Below are 14,193 nucleotides of genomic sequence, written 5' to 3' on the forward strand. Positions count from 1 at the left end.
CTTTATTATCATGGAAACTAGAAGAACACGCTTTTATAAAGCAATCTTTCTTAGCACGCATCCTAGCGGTTCTTTCTTTGCACTCATCAATGGAAATTCTCATGGATTCTAGAGACTCATTGATATCATGCTTAGGTGGAATAGATCTAAGTTTCAAAGAATCAACATCAAGAGAAATTCTATCAACGTTCCTAGCCAACTCATCAATCTTAAGCAATTTTTCTTCAATCAAAGCATTGAAATTCTTTTGCGAACTAATAAATTCTTTAATATTAGATTCAAAATCAGAGGGTATCTTATTAAAATTTCCATAAGAATTGTTGTAGGAATTACCATAATTATTAGAGGAATTACTAGGATACGACCTAGGATTAAAGTTTCCTCTATACGCGTTGTTACCAAAACTATTCCTACCAACAAAATTCACATCCATAGATTCATTATTATTCTCAATCAAAGTAGACAAAGGCATATCATTAGGATCAGAAGAAACACTTTTATTAGCAAATAATTTCATAAGTTCATCCATCTTTCCACTCAAAACATTAATTTCTTCTATCGCATGCACTTTCTTATTAGTAGATCTTTCAGTGTGCTTTTCGGTGTCAAAACCGGCAGATCTCGGGTAGGGGGTCCCGAACTGTGCGTCTAAGCCGGATGGTAACAGGAGGCAGGGGACATGATGTTTACCCAGGTTTGGGCCCTCTTGGTGGAGGTAATACCCTATGTCCTGCTTGATTCTTCTTGATGATATGAGTATTACAAGAGTTGATCTACCACGAGATCATAGAGGCTAAACCCTAGAAGCTAGCCTATGGTATGATTGTATGTTCTATATCTTCTATCGACTAGCCTGGCCTCGGTTTATATAATGCACCAGAGGCCTAGGATAACAAGAATCCTAGCCGAATACGCCGGTGGGGAGGAGTCCTTGTCTTGATCGCCAAGTCTTGTGGAATCTTCCTTGTATGCGGCAGCTGTCCGAACTAGCCCATGAGTATATGGCCATGGGAGTCCTCGGCCCAATCTAATAGATCGGGAGATGACGTGGTGAGTACCCCCTAGTCTAGGACACCGTCAGTAGCCCCGTGAACCGGTCTTCAAGTTAGGGACGCTCCTCGATTCTTCTGAACTATTCTTCATCTTCGGTCGTCGGTCTTGAAAACTGGTTCAACAAATCTTCTCGTCTTTGATCTTGAGGATCGCCAAAGTGAATCCAAAGAGTTTACACGTCGGGTATCCGAGGATCCCCCTTAAGTTGCCGGCCTTTATCAATGCCTTGTTATTTTTATGCCACACCTCGGGTTTGAAGTTGTTCCCGGGAGGCAGTGTCCTCTTGCGTCCGAGCTCTAACGCCTAAATGTATCCGAGCTCTAACGCCGGACTATGTCCAAGCTCCAACGACGGACTATATCCAAGATGTCATAGATCATCTTGGTCCAAAAAAGTTGAAGGAGTTTAGCCGAGCTTAATGCCGGAAATGCCCTCTATATGGAGCTAGACGCTAGCGCCCGATCTTTATGCCGGACTAGTTCCAAGGTGGTGCACCACCCCGACCGCGGGCTGATTTTTTGTGAATATTTTCAACTGGTGCAGTTTATTCCCTGCCGATGTATATCCAGTAGCCCTCAAGGTGTGTATCAGTCTAAAACCCGAGATGGACCTGAAAGCAAGCATAAAACCGTTATTCCCAGTAGCCCCTGAGACTCAGGTCGATGCGCGAAATCGGCCTGAGGATCAACTCCTAGCTCGGCAGCATACATAGGAATAAAAGCATAGTGTAATATATTAGAGATAATAGTGATCGGCGAACGGGCCCCTGAGAGAGGGTCGTGAGAAGTCGCCGTGATATATTAGCTTGATGCCAGATAGGTCCATATGGTACTTATTATTGTTCGAAGACACGCTTTCCAATAGTTCGATCAAGCGGAACACTGAGCCCTTTGAATTTTCTGCATTGAATAGGCAATGCAGTAGTCGGGTGGCAACACCAGATCAGGGGATCGATGTGCCCCTTTAATATTTGTAAATAATGAGCGCAACGCCCAGTAGCCCCTGAGCCTTAATGTGGGAACGGGTGGCCGAATTAAGGATAGATATCCGGAGTAAAATCACAGATTATGTGTAATGATTCTATCTATCCAAGTACTTTACATCATTATTTTGACTTCATTACGACCGTCTATCAGTTAAGAGTGGCCCATTGTCGGCCTCCACCCCTTGGTACATACTACGCAGGGTGTTTCCGCAATAACAAAACAACCCTTAGCTGACGTCTCGGTGCCCGGAGGCGGTTGTGTTAGCAGAAACGAGGCAATCAGATATGCGAGCTTTATAATTAAGTTTCACTTAGTCATAGGAGCTTAAAGTTGGAAGGCCAGTTACTAGCCTCCGGTTAGTGTTCGTCGACAATCGATGTCAAGCCGTAAACACTTCGGCCAATATTATGAACGGCCCGTCATTTAACACAGTCATCGAATTGCTGACCAGTTTATGCTTATTGTGATAGTCAGTTTTCGGCTTTCTCCACTGAGGCGCTTAACCATGCTAGCTAGAAGCACAATCGCAGTGGTTCTCCCGTTGCGCACCTAGCCGAACAAAGCGGAATGTAGGAGGCAAGCACAGGAGCCGAGCAACCCAACTATTGACCGAAGACGCAATTCGAAACCGATGCAGATACAGCAACGTCCGAGAAATGTTTTAGCCGAATCCCTAAAGGTGTCCGGTGCCACACTACGAGATTAATGCTGGAAACACACAAATAGCTTAAAAGTGCCATAGGCTTAGAAAACCAAAAAACGTCAGTGAAAGCCTGGCGTCCGAACTACAACAAGTGTTCGGTGCCAAATTGGAAATTGTTCTTAGAAAAAAAAGGTGCTTCTTTCGTGCTTTATCATGACACATCTTATCTCAAGATCTCAAGCGGGTCAGCCTACGGCTTCAACCTCCTATCCCGAAGGCGGAGTACTTCTCGTTAGGCCAGCTTAGCAAACTAAACTCTAGCGGCTTTGAGAGAGAAATTAGGCTCCCCGGCTAGTGACCACACACTCGTGTCGAAAAAAGGAGTGATAAATAATAATAATAATAACTTTGCAATAACTAAGAAGAAGAACACTTATTATAAACGGCTCATATAAATTTAAGAGCCCCCAAGTGACTTGGGTAAAAGAATTTTATATATAATGAATGTATGTACCAAAGTACTTATATCATATCTGTGTTCACTCGAACTTTATACGCGTCTTAACCGACCGTAGGCTTCTCCCTCTTTGCTCAAGGGCCGAAGAGTGTTATGTACTCCACCTGTCGAGAATATCGACTGTGTTTCCAATAACCAGGCAATTAGGCCATAAGGCTGTAACAGACAAAGCATGCTCAGGGAACTTATGCTATATTACTGACGAAGTGTAAGAAGCATCTTTGAAGAAAATAGTACCCCCACCGATACCTTTCTTCGGTGCTCATTGTTACTATGAGACTTGTGCAATACATTTTTTGTACTCATGAGTTTCGTTGTGTGCCGACCATAATTGAAAACAATAAGAGCGCTAGCTTTCGGCTTCACCCAGTCTGAGGTCTGGCTCGGATGACCCGGTCATGACAATCGCAGAGGTGCTCCCTTTACTCCCTAGCCGAACAATCGGGAACGTAGGGGTAAAAACAGGAGCGAGGCAACCCAGCTTGCAAATCGCGTAAGTCCATATGGTGCATATTTTGGCGTAATACACGAACAAGGAATGAAGCCGTACAAGTATAATCATATGCAAGAGGAAAGGTTTCGTGAAGGTAGCCCCCAAGTGAACTGGGTATTTGAATTTGTGTGTCAGAAACAAAGTTTTGACAAGGAGATTTTTTACAAGAAACTTTTTTCCAAAAAAGTATAATGCTTGGTCGAACCGAACACAAGTTAAAAAATTTAAAACTTGGAGCATGAAGGCAACTTAGCTTGGTTTTGTGTTCGGTATTGATGACGCGGTTCGAGCTTGATGCGGGACAAGGTTCCATCCCCCAAGCCGGTCCCGAGGTGGCGGAGCAAAGAGCTCGGCACTCCAAAGTGGTGACATAGCACGGTCAATGCAGGCCGGCAGAGTGATACTGAAGTCCCCGTCATGGGGTAATGAAGTGCTGACGAAGCCCCCCCGTCCAGCCGAGGTGACGTGGTATGTCAGTACGCCGAGTTGACGATACTGCCCAACCCGGATCATTTTCCTATGCACAAAAATAGTGCAAACCGGAGATAATAATAATAATGATAAAAAATTTGGCATACTAAATAATTTATGCAAAGTGAGTAATAAAAGAAATATGGTCTGGCGCCGAAGTCAATGTCGATGCAGGGCGTCGGCGTGATGCGGTAAAGGTGTGGGAAAGCCTGAATTCATAGGTCGGTCTGAGTTCCGGATGCGGCGTTCGCTGAACTATGTACGGAAACTGACCGAACAACCACGCGGCCGTCGTCAGTGCGGCCATCATTCGATAGACCTATGTACAGATGATGGAACAAACCAGAGTAATAATTTCTTGGGAAAAATAAACCCCAACAAGCAAAAATTACTAGGATTAATAGCACCTGGTTTATTCGTTGTAGCAATCCGAAGAAAGGTGACTCCCAAAATTGGAACTCGATCCACACACCCATTGCCTGATGGGCGATAAAGCGACGGCATGGTGATGCTGGCAAAGGTTGGCTTGCGGAGGCAAAGCCCTCGGTCAAGCTAATGTGACGAAGCTGGTCGGCTAGTGACGCTGAAGTCTCCGGAGTAGGTTGATGAAGAGATGGCAAAGCCCCTGGTCCAGCCGAGATGTCGAAGCCTGGATGTCAGCCGATGAGTCGAAGTAGGTCGGCGTGATGGACATCGGCTTGAAGAAGCAACAGTGCGGCCCTGCTGATGCCGGTCGTGACGTGGTCGATGCCGGCTTGATGAAGTGACCTTGTGGCAATGCCGGTGTGCCCGCTCCGTGATATCCGTGGGGCGGAAATGTTGGTGATGATTTATCCTTCACGATGCCGACCTCTTGTTCAGCTTGCCGATATGATGATCCGAAGAAGTTGAGCTCGGCTCAACAAAGCGACGATGTGTCTAGCGCAGGTTGGCAGCCTTGGAGCAATATTGCCGGACGGGTTTGACACCAGCATGATGATGAAGATGACCTCAGGGGAGGCTTAAAATTTTACGGGCACGTGTTTAAAAACTATGCACAATATCCTAGAAGAGAATTCCTCTAAAAAGGTTGTCCAACATCACGTTCATAAAGAAACATGAATTCGGGTCGGATCCGTATTCGTGCAGAAAACAGATCCGAAAATTGGTCCACTCATCGGAAGGTTCCCGGAGTTTGAACCGTCAGATCGAGCTGAAATTTGGAGGGGTGCTATATATGGGAATTCCACAGTAGATGAACGGTTGGATCTTTCAAAGGACCTCTGAGCTAGGCTCTGGAGGCCAGGCCCTAAACTCGTCCAGATTCCCATCCAGATTTGACAGGGCTCCGGTATATCGTAGTTTGTCGGAGATTCCTCCATCAGAACTCGACGAAATTTGGCATGGCTGTTGTAAACGTAATTCCCCACTATTCCACTGAAGAAATCGTCAAACCGACTCTCGAGGAGGCGGTGACGGCGGATACAAGTTCTCTGCCCAGAAAAACAGCACGGCCGCCCGAGGGCAATGTTGACGTTGAGCCCTCGAGCCCCATGGATGATTCCTCTATGATCATGATAGAGATCGGAGTTGATGTTGATGAAGGCCCCCGTCCGAACATGACGATCGGAGATGGAGCGCGGTCCTCGGTCGAGCCAAGGTGACACTACAAAAAAATACACTTCCGTGATGATACGTGTTTGTCACAGTAGGTCGCGTTTTTGTCATGCATGTACATCCATGACAAATTTATGATAGAATCAAGATAGTCATACCTGTGCTGTCGTAGAAGTGTTCCATGACATTACCAAAATTATCATCATAGAAGTGTGCACTTCCATGACGATAAATCGCGCGTCACGGAAGTGCTTTCGTCAAGGGTGACCGACACGTGGCATCCACCGTAACGGAACGCCGTTAAGCTATCGGGTCGGGTTTTGTATCCGATAACCCGTTAACAGCCCCGATCAATGGGGATTTTCCATGTGTAAAATCATCATTGGCTGGAGGAAACATGTGTCGGCTCATCGTTGGGACAGATGTCGTCCACTCATTGGACAGAAGGCGCCTATGATACGTCGACACGTGGCACGGCCCAACAGAGGCCCATTCCTGTGAAAAGGCCGGCCCATTTGACTTGGTCAAAAGGTGGCGGGCCGGCCCATGGAAAGCCTGTTAACGGCATGTTCGCATATAGCCCATTTACAGCCCGCTAACCCAAGGCCCGTTATGCCCTATCTGAATTAGGCCCAGTAGCGTCATCTGGGCCATCCAATATGATTCCAGTCCGTTTTCACTTTTGGCCCATGTATGGCCCATGACGTCTTTCGGCCCATATGAGGCCCTATGTAACTCTTGGCCTATTAACGCCCGTGGTGAAACTTGCCCGCAATGAACAGTGTATCACTTTACACCCATTAACGGCCCTTGGTGAAACTGGCCCGTAATGAACAGTGTATCACTTTATACCCATTAATGGCCCATTATTCCGTTGGGCCGTTTCCAGCCCATTGTCGGATTTCGGGCTCCGCAAAACCCTTAAGATTCGAACACAGGGGCGTAACGAAGATCTCTCCTACTACACGTCTACCTAGCGCCACACTCTTCTCCTGGCGATGGGAATGGAATGCAAGCAAGCAAGTAGAGCACACAAGAGTTTACCCAGGTTCAGGCCACCTTGCGGTGTAAAACCCTACGTCCTGCTTTAGTGGATTGGCCTCTCGAGGGCTCGAGTATGAACAAGTACAGTGGTTTCCTGAGCTCAGGAGGCGAGCTCCAGAAGGGTGAGGAGGTAGATGTTCTTGCTCCTTTTCTAGTCTAAGTCTCCATGGGTCGATCCCCCTCTATGATGGAACCCTAGCTACTTATATATGCGGCCAGGGTCCTCTTCCCCCGAAATGTTTAGGCGGGAAGGGAATCCCACAACGGCCATTTGAGCGGGAACACAAGGACGCTCCTATCCTGACAAAAGGTGGTCTTCGCCTGCAAAGAGGGCAGGCAGTGACGCGGTGGTGGGCTCGGTGATGACATCCTTCCTGCCGTCCTTGCGGTCTTCGGTCTTGTTGCACCAAAGGGGAAACCTTTGTCGTGCCCCTCGGGACCCTGCGCCTGCGCGGTCTCCTTTGCACTGGTATGGAAACTGCGCCCGCTGGCGCACGCTGGCGCCTGCTGGCACGGTTCATCATGGCTTGCGTCACTGTCTCCTCCTGAGGCAGCCCTTGCCTTGAGATCTCCGCCCTCCCGAAGCAGCCTAGCCGAGGCCACTCTAGGGAGAGGTCTTGGTCGCCCCTCCGGAGCAGCCTAGGTGAGGCCGCTCCCTGATGAGGTCTTGGTTGTTCTCCTCGCGAGGGCTGGCCCCCTCTCGAGGGTCTTGAGAAGATGGTCGATCAGCTGGGCCCTATCGGGCCGTACCAGGAATGCGATGTGGGCCACAGACAGACAAGTTTGGGTACCCTGGTTCCCAGTACGCCGACTGTAGCCCCCGGGCCCAAGGCGCACGCGGAGTTGGCTTCTGGGCGAAGCCTAGTCAAGGACTAAGCGCCGCGGGCCCCAAAGGCTGTGGTCCAGGCTGGCGCATGACGGTTGGATGGGACATGGCGACTCCACTCCCCATGCAACCTTGGTAACCGTGTGATTAGACGACTCCCCGGCGCGGGCGACGCGGCCATCATGGCCGTGACCAAGCGATGGTTGGCCTTCCTCACCCTATAAATGAGGCCCGGGGAGGAAGCCCCCGGGCCATCTTCAAGCCAATGCCACCATCCTCTCTCCTTCCCTTGCTCTCCTTCGCCCCAAGATTTCCATGGCGCCGCTGAGGACGTCCTCCGCCGCAGAGAGGGGCAAGGGTGTGAAGGAGCTGGTCTTGCTGCCGCTGAAGAGGGGCCGCGGGCGTCCCCGCAAGCATGCCGCCACGTCCGTGACGATTCCTCTTGGAAGCGGGCACGGCTTCTCGGGCTCCGACGGGGTCGCCGACGAGAGGCGTCGAGCCTCTCCTCTTGGTGGGGGCGGCCATGGCCGCGGTGGCGCAGGGGGGCGACCGGCGCCCAACCGTCCCCCGCGCCGGCAACTCCACTCCTCTGATGCGGCCTCCGAATTCGTGATGTGGGTGGAGAAACCCTGCAGCATGTGGCTCCGGCTTCCCCGCTGGTTCCGAGCCGAACTGCTGGAAGAAGGGCCCGACGGCATTTGGCTGCAGGCCAACGGGTGCTATAGCGGAGCCTTCTGGGTGGGGGTCGACGTCCTTGCTTCAGGCGACATGTTGCTTGGTCATGGCTGGCAATCCTTCGCCCGTGCACGCCGGCTGTAGGGAAAGTGCACCCTCCACTTCAAGTACGACGGGGTGTCGTCGCTGCTCGTCAAGGCCTTCTCGGAGGGAGGAAAGAGCCTTGGGTGTTGCCCAGAGGTGGACGACGACGAGGAGGGTGGTGACGGTGTCCTGAGGGGCAGCTCTTCCTCTGGAGATGAGCTCGGCCTCGGCAGGCCCCGCGGGTCCCCCCTCTGTGGCAGCAGCAGCTCCTCCAGCAGCGGCGGCTACCCTGGGCGGCCGCTCTGCCGCGCTCGGCTCGCCGAGGGGGAGAGCCCTCCCGCCGCCGCTCTTCGGTGAAGCACGAGGAGTAGGGCTCTGACTTGGTTGGGGTGCTGACTACGCCGATCCACGAGCTCCGAACCCGCCCGGCTCTTGTTTTAGATTTTCTTCATTTCTTTCCTATGTTTGGTTTAATCTGCCTCGAGTGGGCGTGTAATGAACAATGACATGTATGCATGAAATGGAAGTCTGCTATTATTTTCGTTCTAGATGAAATTACTTAGCTTGTGTACTACGCTTGTCGTGAGACAAAGTCCTGAGGCGGGTGGCCTCCTGATGTCACGAGCCCCCAGGCGAGTTATTAGGACCGCCGGGCTCGGAGCTCCCGAGCGTAGGTGAGCTTTGGTGAGTTGAGGAGGGCTCGCGCCCTTGAGCTCACTTGAGAGCGTGGAGCGAGTACTAATATGCCAAGGCCCGAGAAGGCTTGGCGAAGTAAGTCATGAGGGCTGAAGAGCCTGACGCCAGAGCCTGAGCAGGCTTGGCAAGGTGAGGTCGTGAGGTCACTGTAGCCGAGAGCTGATACCGGCCGTATCCCAGCCCCTATGCGTGAGGCGCACGAGGGAGGACAAGTGGCGCAGCCCGGCCCGAAAAACTGAACTTGAGAACAATGGGAGAAACACGAGCGAAACCAGAGCAAACCGCAATAAACTCGGAAAACTTCATAGCATGGGGTAGAGGAAGGGCCGATAGCCAAGGAAGTAGAAAAGGCTGACAGCCAAACACCAAGGCGAGAAAAAAAGGAAAAAGGTCGCGTCCGACCCCTAGCTACGTCTTCTTCCCAGCACGGAGCTAAGGACTGCCACTTGGACGTGGGTGGGAGCCCGATCTGAGGGCCCGTAGGCAACACACAGGAGACTCCGAGGCGTGTACAGCCCCAACTCATTATTATGTGAGAGTGTCACGAGCGGAGACCTTCACGGGCACGGAGCCTTGATTGTCTTCATGGGCACGAAGCCTTGATTATGGATAGAACCTCCTGAGGTGCTGAATGTTCCAGGAATTCTGGATGAGTATCCCATCCTGCGTCTCCAAGCGCACAACGCCAGGCCTAGAGACACGGGTGATTCTGAACGGGCCCTCCCACATAGGCGAGAGCTTGTGTGGACCTTCCCTAGAGAGGACCCGCCTCAGGACCAAGTCACCAACATCCAATGTTCTCGAGCAGACGCTACGGCAATGATTCCGCCGCAGCACCTGCTGATATCGCGCTGCCCTGAGCGCAGCTCGGCGGCGTCCCTCCTCGCCGAGCACGAGGTCCATCCGCCAGGCGGCGTCCTGGCGTTCCTCATCGAAAGCCAAGACCCGTTGGGAGCGACGCTTGACCTCGTGAGGGAGGACCGCCTCCGCACCATAAACGAGAAAAAACGGGGTTTCTCCCGTAGGTTTGGTTGCGGTGGTGCGGATTGACCACATCACGGATTGGAGCTCGTCGATCCAGCCCCTGCCGCAGGCCTCGAGCTTTTTCTTGAAGCTGCGCGTCTTGAGGCCGCGCAGGACCTCTACTTTGGCGCATTTGGCCTGCCCATTGCTCCTGGGGTGGGCCACTGAGGCGTAGCAGACCTGTGTTCCAAGGTTAGCACAATATGATCTGAGGAGATTGCTCGTGAACTGCGAACCGTTATCCGTGATGATGCGGTTGGGGACGCCGAAGCGGGTCACGATGCCCTTGATGAACTTGACGGCCGATCCTGCGGGAATCGTGCGCATCGGCTCCACCTCGGCCCACTTGGTGAACTTGTCGACAGTGACATAGAGGAAACGGTAGCCCCCTGCCGCTCGTGGGAACGGTCCCAGGATGTCCAGCCCCCAGACCGCAAAGGGCCAGGAGAGCGGGATGGTCTGAAGATCTTGCGCTGGCTGATGGATTTGCTTGGCGTGGAACTGGCATCGCTCGTAGGCTCGCACGAGCTCCGTGGCGTCGTCCAACGCTGTGGGCCAGTAGAAGCCGCTGCGAAAGACCTTGCCCATGAGGGTGCGGGATGACGAATGATGGCCGCAATCCCCCCCGTGGATGTCGGCCAGCAGCTCTTGCCCTTGCCTCCTCGAAATGCATTTTAGCGAGACGCCATTAGGGCGTCTCCTGTAGAGCTCACCGTCTTGGATGCAGTAGGTCGAGGCCTGCCGAGCCACGCGTTCCGTTCCTTCCTCCTTCTCCGGCAAGGTGCCGCACAGTAGGTATGCCTTGAGTTCCTCAGTCCAGCAGTCTTCCTCAGGTTCAGCGGCGAGCAGCAGGCGGGCTCCGGAGGGCGGTTCACAGGGTGGTGCCCCGACTTCGGGAGCCACTGGTAGCCCCTAATGCGTGAATGCCGGCTCCGGAGTAGGTGGCACCGCCGATGGCCTGAGCAAGCGCTCCTCGAAGACACCTGGTTCCTGCGGCTCTCGTCGGGAGGCCCGCTTGGCGATGTCATCTGCCTCCTTATCTGTGCCCCTCGGCACTTGTTGCAGCTCCAGTCCTAGGAACCGCTTCTCCATCTTGCGCACCTCCTCCAGATACGCTTCCATGTATTCGTCCTTGGGCTTGTACTCTTTGTTAGAGAAGTTGACGAGGAGCTGGGAGTCGCCTTTGATGGTGAGACGCTTCACCCCTAGTGCGGCCGCGGCCTTGAGCCCGGCGATTAGGCCCTCGTACTCTGTGATGTTGTTGGAGACCTTTTTGCCACGCTGGTACTTGCCGCTGAAGAGGAGTTGGGGTAGCTGGAAACGCGAGCCTTGCAGGTTGCTCCTGAGGAGAGCCGAGCTCCCAAGGCCAGGGGCTCCGGAGGCCCTCAGCGGTCGCGGGGGTCCTGGTCCTGCTCCGTCAGGACCGCCTGCCGCTGAGCCTCCTGGGCCCCCGCGGCTTGTTGTATGAAGTGCTGGTATGTGGCGGCCACGTTGCGGAGGCCAGAGGGGAAGGCCCTCCTCCGGCCGACCGCCATTGGCCAGAAGAGGCCCTGGGCGGTAGCCCTATTGAGGCTCGGGATGTCGATGCAGGCGCGAAACTGGTTGCTTGGGTTTTGAGTAGGTGGGTAAGGCTCCTTTGTAGCTTGGTCGATAGTATCCTGAGCCCCCAGCGTTATGAGGCACACGCTGGGCTCATGACAACGCACAGCGGGGTGCGCCCGCGGGTGGTGCCCGAGCACCTCCCTCACGACCAGGTCCAGGGTCCCCCTGATGGGAGCCCCCGAGCCCATCCTGAGAGGGGCGCCGGGCGTGCCTCCCTATGCGAGGGCGGAGGGCGCCTCGTCAGCGGGCGCGGAGCTTGAAGTGGTGCCATCGGGAGCCCCCGAGGCCTGAGAGTCGGGCAGTTGCTTCTTCTTCTTAGGGGCGGCCATCATGGCGAAGACAGCTCCGTCTCCGTCGGAGCTCTCGATCGCTGCAGTCTGGTAGGCACGCTCCAGAGAACGTACTGCTTCCTTCTCGTCGCAGGCGATCGTGACGACTCCGCCGCTTCCAGGAATCTTGAGGATGTTGTAGCCATAATGGGTCACCACCATAAACTTAGAGAGGGCCGGGTATCCTAGGATGGCATTGTACGGGAGGTTGATGTTGGCGACGTTGAAGTCGATGAGCTCGGTGTGGTAGTTGTCGCGGTCGCCGAAGGTGACGGGGAGGCGGACCTTCCCCATCGGGAGGGTGGAGCCATCTGTGACTCCGTAAAATGGCTTGGTCGGGTGCAGCTGATTGTAGGGTACTTGAAGAGTCTCGAAGATCTGGATGGAGAGGACGTTGAGCCCTGCCCCACCGTCGATGAGGGTCTTGGTCACGCGGACGTTACTGATGGTCGGGGTGCAGAGCATCGGGAGAGTGCCCAGCGCGGCGGTGCATCTGAGTTGATCCTTGGGTTCGAAGGAGATGATCTGCTTGGCCCACCTGAGGTTGCGCGCGGCATCGGGCCTGGGGAGCGCCGCGTTCACCTCACGAGCGAACTGCTTGAAGATGCGGTGAGAAGCTGGAGCGTGGGCTCCTCCTAGGATGCACGCGACCCTGTGTGGCTCCTGGAAGCCCCTCGCTTCGTCTCCCTGGCGGTTGCGGCAGTAGAGGCAGGCCCGCGTTGCCCTAAGGGCGACCCTCACGAGGCTGGTAACGCCAGGGGGCGTCACGAGGCTGCTCCTGCCAACGGTCTTCATGAGGCTGATCACGCCATCCTTGGCGCGAGTTCCTGCCGTCCCAGCGTCCTCCGCCACGGCCTCCTCCGCGGCCGTAGCCACGGTTGTCGCGCTTAGGGCGCTGCCCGATGCGCCCGCCACGCATCGCCCTGAGCTCTTGGCAGTTGTTGGTGTCAAAACCGGTGGATCTCGGGTAGGGGGTCCCGAACTGTGCGTCTAGGCGGATGGTAACAGGAGGCAGGGGACACGATGTTTTACCCAGGTTCGGGCCCTCTTGATGGAGGTAAAACCCTACGTCCTGCTTGATTAATATTGATGATATGGGTAGTACAAGAGTAGATCTACCACGAGATCAAAGAGGCTAAACCCTAGAAGCTAGCCTATGGTATGATTGTTCTTCGTCCTACGGACTAAAACCCCCCGGTTTATATAGACACCGGAGAGGGCTAGGGTTACATAGAGTCGGTTACAATGGTAGGAGATCTACATATCCGTATCGCCAAGCTTGCCTTCCACGCCAAGGAAAGTCCCTTCCGGACACGGGACGAAGTCTTCAATCTTGTATCTTCATAGTCTAGGAGTCCGGCCGAAGGTATAGTCTGGCTATCCGGACACCCCCTAATCTAGGACTCCCTCAGTAGCCCCTGAACCAGGCTTCAATGACGACGAGTCCGGCGCGCAGATTGTCTTCGGCATTGCAAGGCGGGTTCCTCCTCCAAGTACTTCATAGAAGATTTTGAACACAAAGGTAGTGTCCGGTTCTGCAAAATAAGTTTCCACATATTGCCATAGGGAGAATAATATTTACACAAATCTAATCTGCTGACGTATTGCGTAGGGTGACATCACACCATGGCCAAGTCTTTATTCGAATCGTTTTACTGTCCTACCTCAGCGCGTTTAGCGAGGCGGTTTCCTTGGCACGTCTTGTCAAAGCAGAGATCGTGTCCCCTTATTCCGGGATTCTCATCAATACGGGCATGGGTAAGCCAACCGTACCTATTGGTATGTTTTCTCGATCAAAGGCGAGTCCCAAACGGTCATGGGGAGGGCCCTTGGTATTCAACCTCTTATGAAGAGACCAAGGCCTTACTCCTTTCTTTCAATCTCAAACGAGTTCGCCCTTCGCCTCGAGTTCCAACACCCAAGGCTCCAGATTTCAGGCGCTTCGGACCTTCGACAATGTCCGGTTCCGACCTTCGAGGCCGATGGATGCCCTCCTCCGTCATGGAGGAGGACGTGCTGAAGTTGAGAGAGGCCAGGTTCTTGACCGGCGAAATCTGGCATAGGCTGCCTGCTCAAGGGCAGGTCATTCCCACTCCCAAGCCTGGTGAGAGTGTGGTGTTCATGTCCCACTTCCTTCGGGGGCTAGGCTTCTCGA

The sequence above is a fragment of the Triticum urartu genome, chromosome 5A, assembly GCF_056163025.1.
Source record: "Triticum urartu cultivar PI428250 chromosome 5A, HENAU_Tu73, whole genome shotgun sequence".
In the NCBI taxonomy this organism is placed as follows: domain Eukaryota; kingdom Viridiplantae; phylum Streptophyta; class Magnoliopsida; order Poales; family Poaceae; genus Triticum; species Triticum urartu.